We start from the raw sequence: 12,080 nt of genomic DNA, 5'->3' as shown, positions 1-12,080 counted from the left end.
AACCAGAAACACACCAAAAGTAAAGACAAGTGAGACAATATTTGACACACTCTCCCATCTCTGCTTGGGGCCTGTCTCCTGGAAAAAGGCAAAGTTTTGTTAATAGTGCAAGTTCTTTTTTTTTAAGGTTTTATTTATTTATTTTGAGAAAGTATGAAAGAGAGAGAAAGAGAGAGAGAGAGAGAGAGGGAGAGAGAGGACAAGCAGGGGAGAGGCAAAAAGAGAGGGGGACAGAGGATCCAAAGTGGGCTCTGTGCTGATAGCTGTGAGCCGATGCAGGGCCTGAACTCACGAGCCGTGAGATCATGACCAGACCCAAAGTCGGGTGCTTAACCTACTGAGCCACCCAAGTGCCCCCATAGTGCAAGTTCTTTATTTATTTATTTATTTAAAAAAAATATTTATTTTTGAGAGAGACAGAGCATGAATGGGGGAGGGGCAGGGAGAGAGAGGGAGACACAGAATCCCAGGCAGGCTCCAGGCTCTGAGCCATCAGCACAGAACCCGATGCAGGGCTTGATCTCACAGACCACGAGATCCTGACCCGAGCCGAAGTCGGACGCTTAACCGACTGAGCCACCCAGGTGCCCCCCCACTAGTGCGAGTTCTAAATGTGCTCTTTCCAAGTAGCTGTATTTTGCAGAGATCCTAATGACTCACCAGCAACAGAAGAATAAACTCTGTCCTCAGTTGGGTCCTTCGCAATCTGTGGCTAACTGCTCTCTGCGTTCTTTTTCATGGTTCAAACTTACAGGATTCCAAATTAATTTGGCCGATACCCTCCACATGGTCGGTGTTTTTTCCGACCTCAATCTACGTTCGCTCATTTTCTTCTCATGCAGAATGTTCTGCCGCCTCCTCGTCATCTAAGTGGGGCCAAGGGGAGCTGAAGAGTCAAGTCGGGAGACCTCGTTTCTCACCTGCACACCTGGAGCCTGGAGCAGACAATTAGGGGAGCCCTGGAGCAGGGCATCGTGGGTGTGAATCTGCCAATCTCTTCGATGACTTCGGATAAGTTGACCCTCAACTTTCTTCACCTGGGTAGCGGGGGGATGCATGCTTCTTTCTGAGAGTTACCGTGAGGGAGGTTAAATAAGACGCCAGCAGAGTGCCTGTTGTCCGCTCAGTGTTACTCGGCTCCTTTCTTCCCCAGCTATGCTTAGTTATTTTTCTTTAATTCATGCCATAGGGCACCTCTTTGAGATCCAAGACCCTACCCTCCTTTCATACTACCGGGACCCCAAAAACATGCCTCCGAAGGCAATGTAAACATAGTGCTTAGCCACAGATATTTATTATTAGTATTGTTTTTAAGTGGCTTTGTGGCATTTGAAATACCGTCTACTATGATGAGAACCCTATTAAAGCTTAATTCCTTTCTTAGAGGCCTCCACATCTAGCCACACTGGGGCTTCCAGGTGGAGGCGTGGGCAGGAGGCTTCAGCTGGTGACAAAGGGTGATAATCAGCCTCTGAAACAAGACTCTTGCATGCCCTCAATTTGAGTGGGGGCCCCAGCAATCCTTTCTCTATTTCTTGGGTTGATGGACAAAAGGCGTATCCCCAGGATTTTAATCTTCATTCATCACTCCTTCCAAGCCTCCACCTTTTTGTTTGCGTGTTTGCTAAGGTAAGACCCCACACTGTGCTTTTCAGCGGCAGCAATCTATGATTCTTCATATGCAGGGATCCCTCCAATGCTAAGGAGGAGATTAAAAGATCTCGGACCAGCAGTGTGCCTGGCAGGGGCTGCCTGTGTGTCCCAACCCCCAGTCAGCAGGAGCAGCACGTGTTGGTGACTTCTTCAGGGCTAATGTTAAAAAGTGAACTCACAGGCCCTGAAAAGAGATACGTATGTAAGCAATTGAAAAGAAAAGAGTTGATTTGTGGCAAAACAGGGCACGTTTTTACGCCAAAGCCAAATGTTCATTTTACTCAGCACCCCCGTGTTCCTCTGTATCTGTACCTAAACACACACACAGTCACGTGCAAGTGCACACACACACACACACACACGTGTCCTGTGTGTGGGGGAATATGCACACAATCTTCGTATTTGATACACATAAAACATAGACACAACCCAATCCAAACCAGCTGTTGGGATTCAAGTCCAAGACTAGAACATGAGACCCTCCAGACATGTGAACATAAATGCAGAGCAGAAATTCAACAAGATGATACCCCCCCTTCCCCCACCCCCACTGTGTGTAATCCTTTCTCTCTCGTATTTTTATATATTTTACACCCGTGGATCTTGATGAACTTAAGCCCGGGCATTGTACAGATTCCAGATTTCAAATGAATAACTCTTTCATTTAGTTAATAGCTGCAGCAGAGCCATAAAACCGTAATAGTTTATGACTTTCAGGATATAACCTGCAACCACAGACAATATAAATTATATTACATTGCACTTTATAGCCGTATGAAGCACACACAAGACCTCACCGCTGGTGTGAAGGCTGGGGAGTGGGGGTGGGGTGTAATGAATTGTTTGTTTGTTTGTTTGTTTGTTTGTTTTCCTTCTTGGCTAAAAAAACACCTTCATCCTATGACCCAGCAAGCCGTCATTCTGACCGGAGGCCTCCACAGCCGCTGCGCTGAATGCCATTGCGACCACAAAAGAAAGCTGTTGCTAAAGGATCGAGGTGAATATTTTCATATCACTCTTAACTTACGTTGTTGCTTCCAGCACACATGGAGAAGCCACCTCCATTTCTGCCGTAGGCAGCCATCATTATGTTCGAGATGCATGTCATCGGCCACGCAAGGTACTGGACGGCGGACAGAACGGCTCTGTGGCCAGACTCGCCGGTGTTTTTGTGTCTTTCTACTACGTATTCAGAAGAGGTGGGATGATGTTATCCTCCCTCAATAGCTCGTGTGGCTTCTAAATCCGGCCTCGTGTCTGGGCTTAAGGTTCGGCCTCTGAACCGAGAGCGGAGGAGGAACCCTGATTGCGTAAATGGACCGTCTAAATAAAAAATGAAGATAATCGAGCTTCAGAAATTGTTAAGGGCCAGAGGGAGAGAGGAAGGCAGCCCAGCTTTTGAAATGATGACAAGGCACTCACTTCTTCCCTGCACCTGCTGCCTGCGAAGTGCTGTGTTACTGAAGAGGCCCGCGGTCCGATCTGCATATCAAATAGCTGATTTGTAGATGAGGTCATTCCTTTTGTGGTCTGTCTGTTGCAGGCGCTGGGGATGGGCTGTTGCCTAGCAGTGGGCCACAGGGTCCCGCAGGCTCCTGGGGTCACTCGGCAGCCCCTCACCCATTCTAAATTCAGACCCAGGATTGTTTTCATGAATAAATCTCGGAAATAGCTAATGCATGGCTAAGTTCAAAGCGTGGGTGATATATGACCAGCGAGGCTTTTCTCTAACGACTTTAGTTCATCAGATTAGGTATTGTAGGAGCGAAAGGGTCGTCCAGTTGCCCTTCTGTGTCCTTCTCACTATCACACGATGGGGCGACGCCTTAGCGCATAAATACGGTACCCACTCTCCGCCTGCCCAGGTAGAGCTTATTGTGTGATGGCATGGTGAAAAGATAAATTAAAACATGCTGCTCTGTGGACTATGAAAATATGGCAAAATCGGATTTGGATAACCGAGTGCAACTTTTAAGAAAGCTTTGTTACTCTTAGTTTGCTGTTAATCTGTTGGCTCTTGCTATGTGTGTGTGCACGTACACGTGCGCGTGTGCATATTCATGCACACACACACACGCATATTTCAAGCGGTGGCTTTTTCCAATAGACACCCGCAAAAGAATAAAAATCAACGAAGGCCTTGATAATGGAGTCTTTGTGCGCTTCTCAATACAGAACACTCTCTTTTACCTGGCCTGATTCTTCCAACTGTATTTTTCCATGGCTGCATGGGCTTTGACAAGTAGAGAAATTTCCAGAGCAGCATGCTCTTTTGAAAATTAGGAATCCGAAAGTGAGACCAAAATTTAGTCCAAATGCATTTAGGATGAAGTCCCTAGGTTAGAGGTATGAGTCTAGTCGTAGATGCTTTCTTGGGATAAACATCTTCTTTTGTTATATTTCCCGGATTCATCAGAGCCTTTCAGTCTCCGACGGCTGATTCTAGCCACAGCAGTAGCTTTTCAGATTAGGGACATCCTATCGTGGTAAGGAAAATCGGTCGACCTTAGGTACCTTCCCTGGACAAGGAAAATCAAACTACGTACGAGACACGAACATCTGTACACTTAGAAAATTTATTTCAGTTAAGCGTGGTCAGTAAGGGATGTTTTTCCGGTTGCGGGTGGGCAACGTAGGGGTAATAAAAGATACGCCTGTAGATGCTGCTTTTTATGCTTTTGAAGATTAACGATTCTGAATGATACTGAGGTATATTTTTTTAATGTCTTGCAAAACTGACATGAAAGTATAGAAACAGAAATAGAAATAGAAATTATAGAGATGCCTCGCATCTGCTTAAGAGTTTAAACGCCATCGTTCCCTTGCAAATATTTCACTTCATTTGAACCTCCCTTTCTTCAGAGGCAGAAACTGGGGCTCTCGAGGGGATGACTTATTCAGGGTCCTTTTGCAAACACAGAGCCAAGGAAGGATTCGGTCTCTTGCCGTGCCATTACGTTTCCCCAACAGCTAACCCTGGATGGACATCTATCGAAAATTATGGCTGAGCACATTAAGAAATACTGTTTTAAAATCATTATATATACACATATGGCATCTATATCAGATGTCTATCAAATAGTGCCTGTGTAAAGAATCAGAAAGCAATTCACATTGTTTTCAAAGCGGCATTTTGTTTTTTAAATACACATATGCACATAAATGAAATATGGTAGCCCTTAAACCTCATTCTGGAAATACAGTCTGGTCTTATATGTCGCGGAAGTCAGGAGACATCAGTTTCTTCGAGAAGTCTGTGTACTTACTAAAGAGCTATCAAATCCTGGCCAGCATTAATTAATGATGCGTTCTTGTATCTGCAACATCAAATAATAGAAACTTAGTAAGGCGAGGTACCCCAAAAGCCCGGAAGGAATCAAATTTGCATCTAGATATAGCCTGATCTTTGACCCTCTTTACACACCGAAAACCCTTTGAAATTGAGGCTCTTGGCCACAGATTAATGAGCCGTAGGCGGGCCTGAGGGGCCTGGTGATGATGCTCGGAGAATTTATGCAATTCATACAGCAGTGAAGAGGTTAACTTCAACCATCTCCTAGGGAACCAGCAGTGACAGCCCGACACACAGTCCTGGGAGATTACTGGTCTGCTGTTTAACAAAGTAAATTTTGATTGCTGTTGGTTTTTTTTTTGAGTCAATTTTTTTTTTCTTTCACTGTATTCAAGCCAGTGCCAAGTAGCATGTTACAAATGCAGGGATATTCTCCATGCTAGAGAGAACTCGAGATTTAAAAACATCAACAACGGCAGTATTTGTAAAAATGCTCCAAGCCTGTGTTTACTTACAACAGCTTAGATTTGAATATTTGTGATGTAGAATCACCATGGGGAAAAATAGCCAAGGTGCGTCCGTCCGCCTCGTGAAGCGATTTCTAAATCTGCATCCACGTTCCCCACTCGTGAGGAAGGGTCCATTTCTGCAAATCACACATAACTTGATTTTAAGGCGTTGGGTATTCCATGCTGTGTTTGATATATTGGCTAGGTCTTTTTTTTAAGCCATCGTCTTGATTTTTAGAGTCGGCCAAAGCAGACATGTATGTAAGTCCCATTCACAGATACACACACACAAAAGATTTGTTCAAAGTTCCTCAAGCGTCTCCCCCCACCCCCCGCCCCGTCCAAATCTTTCCCGGGTACTGTGGTGTCGACAAGAGGTAACACAACGACACGTGCATTTGAGCTTAATGAGTGATTCATCTGCAGGCTACAAGGGTCAAGATAAATCCACGGCAAAACAGTTCAGGTTGGAGAAGGAATATAAGGAACATTTTTATTTATCGTGCTGCCTAATAAAGAACCGATCTCTCCTTGCATAAACCCATAGCCGCCAACGTGACAACGATTTGCGCCCTTGTGCTCTAAGATTGACTTTCTCCAGAATGCGTTTTGTTCTCCCACCCGACACCCATCGGTCAGCCTCCTTGGCGTGGGTTTTGTTTGTTCCTCGGCTATCTGATCGTTGTCCCCCAAATACTGGAGAATGACTGAAGTCCCCCCCCCCCAAAAAATTAAAAACAAAATAAGACAATGAGTTGGATGATAAATTGCAGGGCGCATGTGGGCGTGGCCCTGGGCCTCGGCGAAGATGGCACCAGGAGTGAGACCTATTTCACAACAGCAGTTGTGACCCCCAGAAGTGACCGACGGGTGGGCCCTGAGGAGCTTTCCGACCAAAAGGCCAGTGCTTGGGGTCCGCTCCAGGAACCCAGGAGGCTGTTTCCTACAAAAGAGCTTTGTGAAGCCAAATCTTTAATTCCAAGAGCAATGCCTAATTTATACCCCGCAGCAGCCTGGGTATTCTGCCTCTGCTATTTTTACAACATTTCTGGGGTATCCCTTTGTTATCGTAGATACCAATGGAGAATCAAAGGCTGGCTTTTCCCCACCCCCTGGTCATCACCCAGCATTCTGTCATCCTCACTCTGCTTGAGATTAGAAAAATCAACAACACGATCCCCAAATCTAATGAAGAGACAACGCTGAGGAATGTATGTGATTTTTTTTTTTTTTTGGCACCGAGCAGATATTCTAGCAGTAAATTCTGTGATGTTCCCTACATCAATGGTGCATAACCATGTGCTTTTCTTAATAGGATTTATGCTTGTCGGCTTTCTATATGCCCTGCCATGCTAGATAAAGGGAAGGCTGAGTCCCCGCAGTAACCATAGCCACTGCAGTGCTGGCAAATTCCTCCTAAGCATAAAACAGGCAACGCGAGGGAAGAATCCGTCCGCTTATACATAAACATGACAGACTCCTATCTGGAAGCCGAGGGTATCTAGCCTCCAGATTGCATTCAGATTTCCTGACGGTCGGGCCAGCTCCCCCTCTTAAATCCTCCCTTTGCAACATCTGCCGCTGGACCACAAGGAAACCTTCCCTCTTTCCAGACTCAAACCCACTTCCAGCCAAATGTCACCCGGACTCCACGGAGGACGGAGGGAGGAGAATTGTCGACCCGTCTGCTCTGACTGCAAAGGTTATTTCACTGTCTTCGAGATGACTCTTGAGCAGCCGGCAGCGCTTAGGACGGACGGGCACCCTGAATGCGCGGGTTGCTAGGAGATAACTCCAGCTTTCAGCCGGCATTGGCCGGAGTTATCTCTAATTGACAGCTCCTTACCCTAAGGGTCTAATTCTAACCTTGAGACCGAGACGATAATGAGAGGGCAGCTTTGCCATCACCCTGCTTCTGGCGAAGGCGAGGAGATTACTGGCCGCCTGTTTTTCTGGGGTTTTGTTATGCTTCTTAGGACGGAGGCAATGAGAGACACACAGGGGCTGCTGTCTGCAGCCCGGCTTTGTGTCACTTGGGGGCTTGTTTGATTCATGCCACCTGAATAAACTTGCGCTTTCTGTTCAGATGGTCTCCCTTTGAAAGGAGAAGGGCACGCAGGGAGGAGAAGCCTTTGCTGCACTTTGAAACGATTTGGAATTTGAGCAGGGAAGGTGGGTTTCTTTAAAAGGGCGGGGAGGGGGGAGGAGAGGAGGGGAAGAAAAGGGAAGAAAACACTAGATCCCCGTGTTCAAGCGCTCGCTCCTCCCCCCAGGGTCGTGAATGGCTCTCCCTGCAGTCTCTGCTGCTTGTAAGAACTTATTTAGGACTGGGGGGGGGGGGGGGAGAGGGGGAGCGGTAAAGCCAGCAGCAACAGACAGGAAGAGACGGGCAGGCCCGCAAAAGGGGGTGTTACCATGCGGCCCATCCCGCAAGGCTGCTGACTTATTTTGCGGAAGCAAACAGGGTACATCCGCGCAATCAATTCATGTCCAGCCTGAAGCTAAGCCGGCCCGAGGGCTGAGGGGTCCCCTGCCATCTATTCAGCGACACACTGGGGGGGGGCGGGGGGGGAGGATTCCAGGGAGCCGGCTGGCAGGTCAGCAAGGAGAGGCCCTCTGATTCCAGGAGACACAATTGCAGTCCGGTGGCTCGCTGTTCCTCCCACAGGGCCTCACCCCTCCTCTGCACACCCGCAGCCAGTGGAAACACTCAGGCCGGTTCTGCATTTCTGAACCCCAAGGTTTGCCATTTCACAGATAGCACACCTCCAGTGCCGCGTTTCCCGCCAGCACCGGCGTGGTTTTCGCTGATGGTGAGTGGGTCTCTGGAACATTTCAAACGGAGAAAGGCCTCCAGAGTCCAGACCCGAGAGGCTCAGAGACCCTGCTTTTGTCCTCTGCGATTCCGCATCACCCGGACACCAAAAGGCATGAGTTTTCAGGCCAACAGAGGGAGAGAGGGGCGAAGGCCAAAGACCAAACCCGAAGAATACCCTTCGGCAAAATATTGTGCTATTTTCCCTCTATTTTCTAAATATTTTTATTGAGATTCCTGCAAAGCAGGGCTGTTTCAGAAGGGGGGGGGGGTATTATTTTCCGATGCAACCTTTGAGGGAGGAAAACAAAAAAACCAGGAGAGCCACAACTCCCTGGAGTTTTAGTAACATTTTATTTAATTTATAAATACAGTTTTTTTTTAAAGCGCGTATCTAGGCAAACAAGGAAAAGTGTTAATGATCAACACAGTCAGTAAGTGAGGACTTTCTTCTCGAATGATTTTTTTTTTTTTTTTTTTTGCAAATTGCGGATTTTACTTAAATATCAGTTCAATTTACAGAAGGGCTGTAAGAGCACTGCAAACATTGCACAACCTTTACAGACCCAACAATTATTCACCTTTTGCACACTGTTCTTACCTTCTTTCTGTGTGTGTGTGTGTGTGTGTGTGTGTGTATTTACTGAGTTTTATTTTTCTCCTTATTTTTCATTATCTTTTATCCTTCCAGACACATTTGGTAAGAAGCTGAACATGACATGTCTCGTTACCCCTAAATATTTCATTCTGTTTATCCTAAGAACAAGAATATTCTCCTACATAATCCCTGTATAATTATCCAACTCAGGATATTTAACAACAATGCAAAACCACCAGCTAATTCAAAATCCATGATCAAAGTTATCTGTTGTCTCAGAAATGTCCTTCATTGCTATGTTTTCCCCGGTCTGGATCGATTCCAAACCTCACATTACATTTAGGTGTCCACGGGAGGTTTGTAATCATCTCACCAAGAAAGGTCTGGAAAGTTCACAGTGCCATACTGCAGGACATTTTCAATCTTCAGTTGTTTTGAATATAAAACACTTGGGGGAAAGGAGACACCTCCAGATGGGTCAGGGCGCTCCATTATGCAGAAGATAAATCCTGACTTCTCTAAAGAGAAACAGGGCCCTTATTTTCACATACGACCTCAAGCAAATACCAACAATGCCAATGTAAAACAAATGTTTTGTTAAAAAAAATCTTGATCTTACACAAAATGAGAAGTGCCACGCATGCCATGAGAGCTGGAGAAATCAGCATATTTCTGAAAGATTCTTACACATGGGCTTTTATTAGTGTAGACACTTCTCCACCCCAAGACAGGGGGAAGGAGATAGGAAGACAGTGAGTGACAGAGACAGCGTGGAAATTATAAACGGAATAAATAATCAGCTCAGGATGCAAAGAAATAAATAATGCATAGAGAAACAAGGGAATTTTTAATTTAAAAAATGAAGTTTTTGTATTATCTTATTATCATGAATGTTCTCCATAAGGGGGATCGTGTTGCCATTGTGAATATTGTCTTGCAGTTCTGGACGTGGACCTGTTTGGGGTCCAAGATGCCTGTGCCCCTCTTGTGCCCCCCTCTCCCAGAGGAGGGGATGATCACCCTTCTCCGTGAGGTTCCGGCTGTGTAACTGAGCCAACGTGAGTTCTCTCCGAGGTCAGTGGCAAAAACACACCAGGTGAGTTGTCGCACAAAGGAAAGTATGTGCAGCAAATGAGATCAGGGGGAATGACTTCCAAAGCCCTGACTCCCCGGGCAAGGGGGGCTGGGCTCCTTTTATTAGGGGTCAGGAGGAACACCTAGGTAGGGAGGCCTCACCACCGCAGGTGATGGCTGCTTGAGATCACACAGGCGCCTTAAGGAGACCCGCCTATGCATACGCTGTATGTTATATACACGAGGCTCCTGTTCCCGGGGTGGAGACTTAGAATCACAATGAAGTAAAGGGACCGGCCCGTCTCTCCGTGGTCCATCTGCGCAGGCGTGAGTGTGTGGGGGGGTGGGCGGGATGCCCAAACTGGTCTGGCCGGTCTGTCCCTGTGGGAACCTCGAGCTGTTATTGCTTGAGGGATAGTTTCCATCTCTGTCATGGGATGTTAGGGTCCTTGCCTGAGTAAGGAGGCGAGCTGGAAAGAAGAGCTGAGGGAAAAATGTAGAACAAATGCCGGTGGCTACAAGCAGGTGAGCTGTAAAGGTCAAGTCTTGGGGTCCGGCTGGTGACAGCTTTTGCGCATGCATTGTGTTGATGTGACGTCTGAGCTGAGGGCGCACGCTAGTCCCATATAGCCGTGCACACGGTCCTAACTTAGTTTCTAGCCTCTTCTTAATTCTACAGGAATACGTTCAATGGAAGGGCCATCACAGATGGATATAAAATTCCTGGAATCAATCTCTGCCATGTTTCCCAATGACTCAGTAGGAGCCTTCAGTGTTTCTTGATATTGCGAAGCTTGATGTGTACGCATACACGACTACCACCTCTGCTTAGCTCCCAAACTAACCTTTCTGGAGCTGCCACCTGATGTTACCTTTCCCTCGTGTGCATCTGTCAGCCCACACAATTTTCTACGCAATTAAAAATGGCACCCGGTACTTTTCCATGGGCAACCATTCTCCCACGAGCCAGTTTTCAATTCATTCTTTTACACTTTGCATTTCTGTTTCAAAGCCAGCAATTGACTCCAGGTGGTGGCCTATCAGACAGGGTGGTGGATGTATGCAGTGGGTTTCAGTTCAGAAGGTGGGCTCTTCTAGAAAAGAGTTCTGCAGAAGGAGAGGGGGGGCAGATCCAGAATGGTGCGCGGGCAGCCGTGTAGTAGCTGAGGGGTTTTTTTGATTCAAATGAATAGTGTCTGTATTTGTTTGTTGGTCTTGATTGACGTGTAATTGACGTACAATATCCTATTCCTTCCAGGTGTACGTCATAGAGATTTGATATTTCCATACATCATGAGATGACCCCAGTGATAAGTCTAGTGACCACCTGTCATCGTACCAAATGATTACTATATGAGTGACCATATTTCCTCCGTTGTACCTCACATCCCATGTCTTCCCTATTTTGTTGGTGGAAGTCTGTGACCTCTTAATTCCCTCACCCATTTTGTAGGGAAAGGGGACTAGTAAAATTAGACCCCGATGATAAGGCATGAGAAGGAAATATGTTTCAAAAGCACGTCTACATGGGAGGGGCTCCTACATAAAAACCATGTTATGAAAAGGGCCCACAGAACAAACGTGTGTCCTTGGAGAGTCTGGTTGCTTTAAGTTAAGAGCACATCTGGGGGTTTTCTGCACATACTGGAGTCAATTATATCTTATCTCTATATGGAGTCATTCAACAAGCACACCCTGTTCTCGGTCATGCCTATGACCCTTGCCATGGCTCGTGTGGCAGTGTCTGTAGACCAGCATTCAGGAAAGGCCACCCAAGCCACCAGCGTGCACGGAGCTTACCCTAGAACTACCTCTCCACTATCGACAGAGAGGATCTCAGGCCAACTCACAGAGGAACAAAAGTGCTCAATAAATACTTACTCTCATTTGTAACCTCCTCTGTATCCTCTCTGATTTCTTCTCATTGGGCTTTGATCTTTGGAAGAGATGGGGTGACCTACCGTGAGCATAGGTATATTCCTGAGTCTATCCAGAGGCTGAATCCATGGTGTTCCTTGAGGTTTCTCCATCTTTATTATTTTTAAGACAGCTCATCTTTCCTCCAGAATGTTCCCTGGTGCTTCTGCTTTGAGGTCAAGGCAGTCAGTCCCCTGCCAAAAGCCAAATAAATATGCTATT

The 12,080-nt window shown here is 46.5% G+C and overlaps 1 long non-coding RNA gene across 1 annotated transcript; it reads left to right on the top strand.

Moving 5' to 3' along the window:
- The first annotated feature begins 7,829 nt into the window (after positions 1 to 7,829).
- On the top strand, positions 7,830 to 11,838 carry LOC122497500. The gene is made up of 2 exons (XR_006301132.1): positions 7,830 to 9,963; positions 11,200 to 11,838. It is a non-coding gene; the product is annotated as an uncharacterized LOC122497500 (long non-coding RNA).
- Positions 11,839 to 12,080: the final 242 nt, after the last annotated feature.

The sequence above is a fragment of the Prionailurus bengalensis genome, chromosome A3, assembly GCF_016509475.1.
Source record: "Prionailurus bengalensis isolate Pbe53 chromosome A3, Fcat_Pben_1.1_paternal_pri, whole genome shotgun sequence".
Classification (NCBI taxonomy): domain Eukaryota; kingdom Metazoa; phylum Chordata; class Mammalia; order Carnivora; family Felidae; genus Prionailurus; species Prionailurus bengalensis.
Note: the sequence above shows the minus strand (reverse complement) of the source record. Positions and strands in the feature narration are given on the sequence as shown.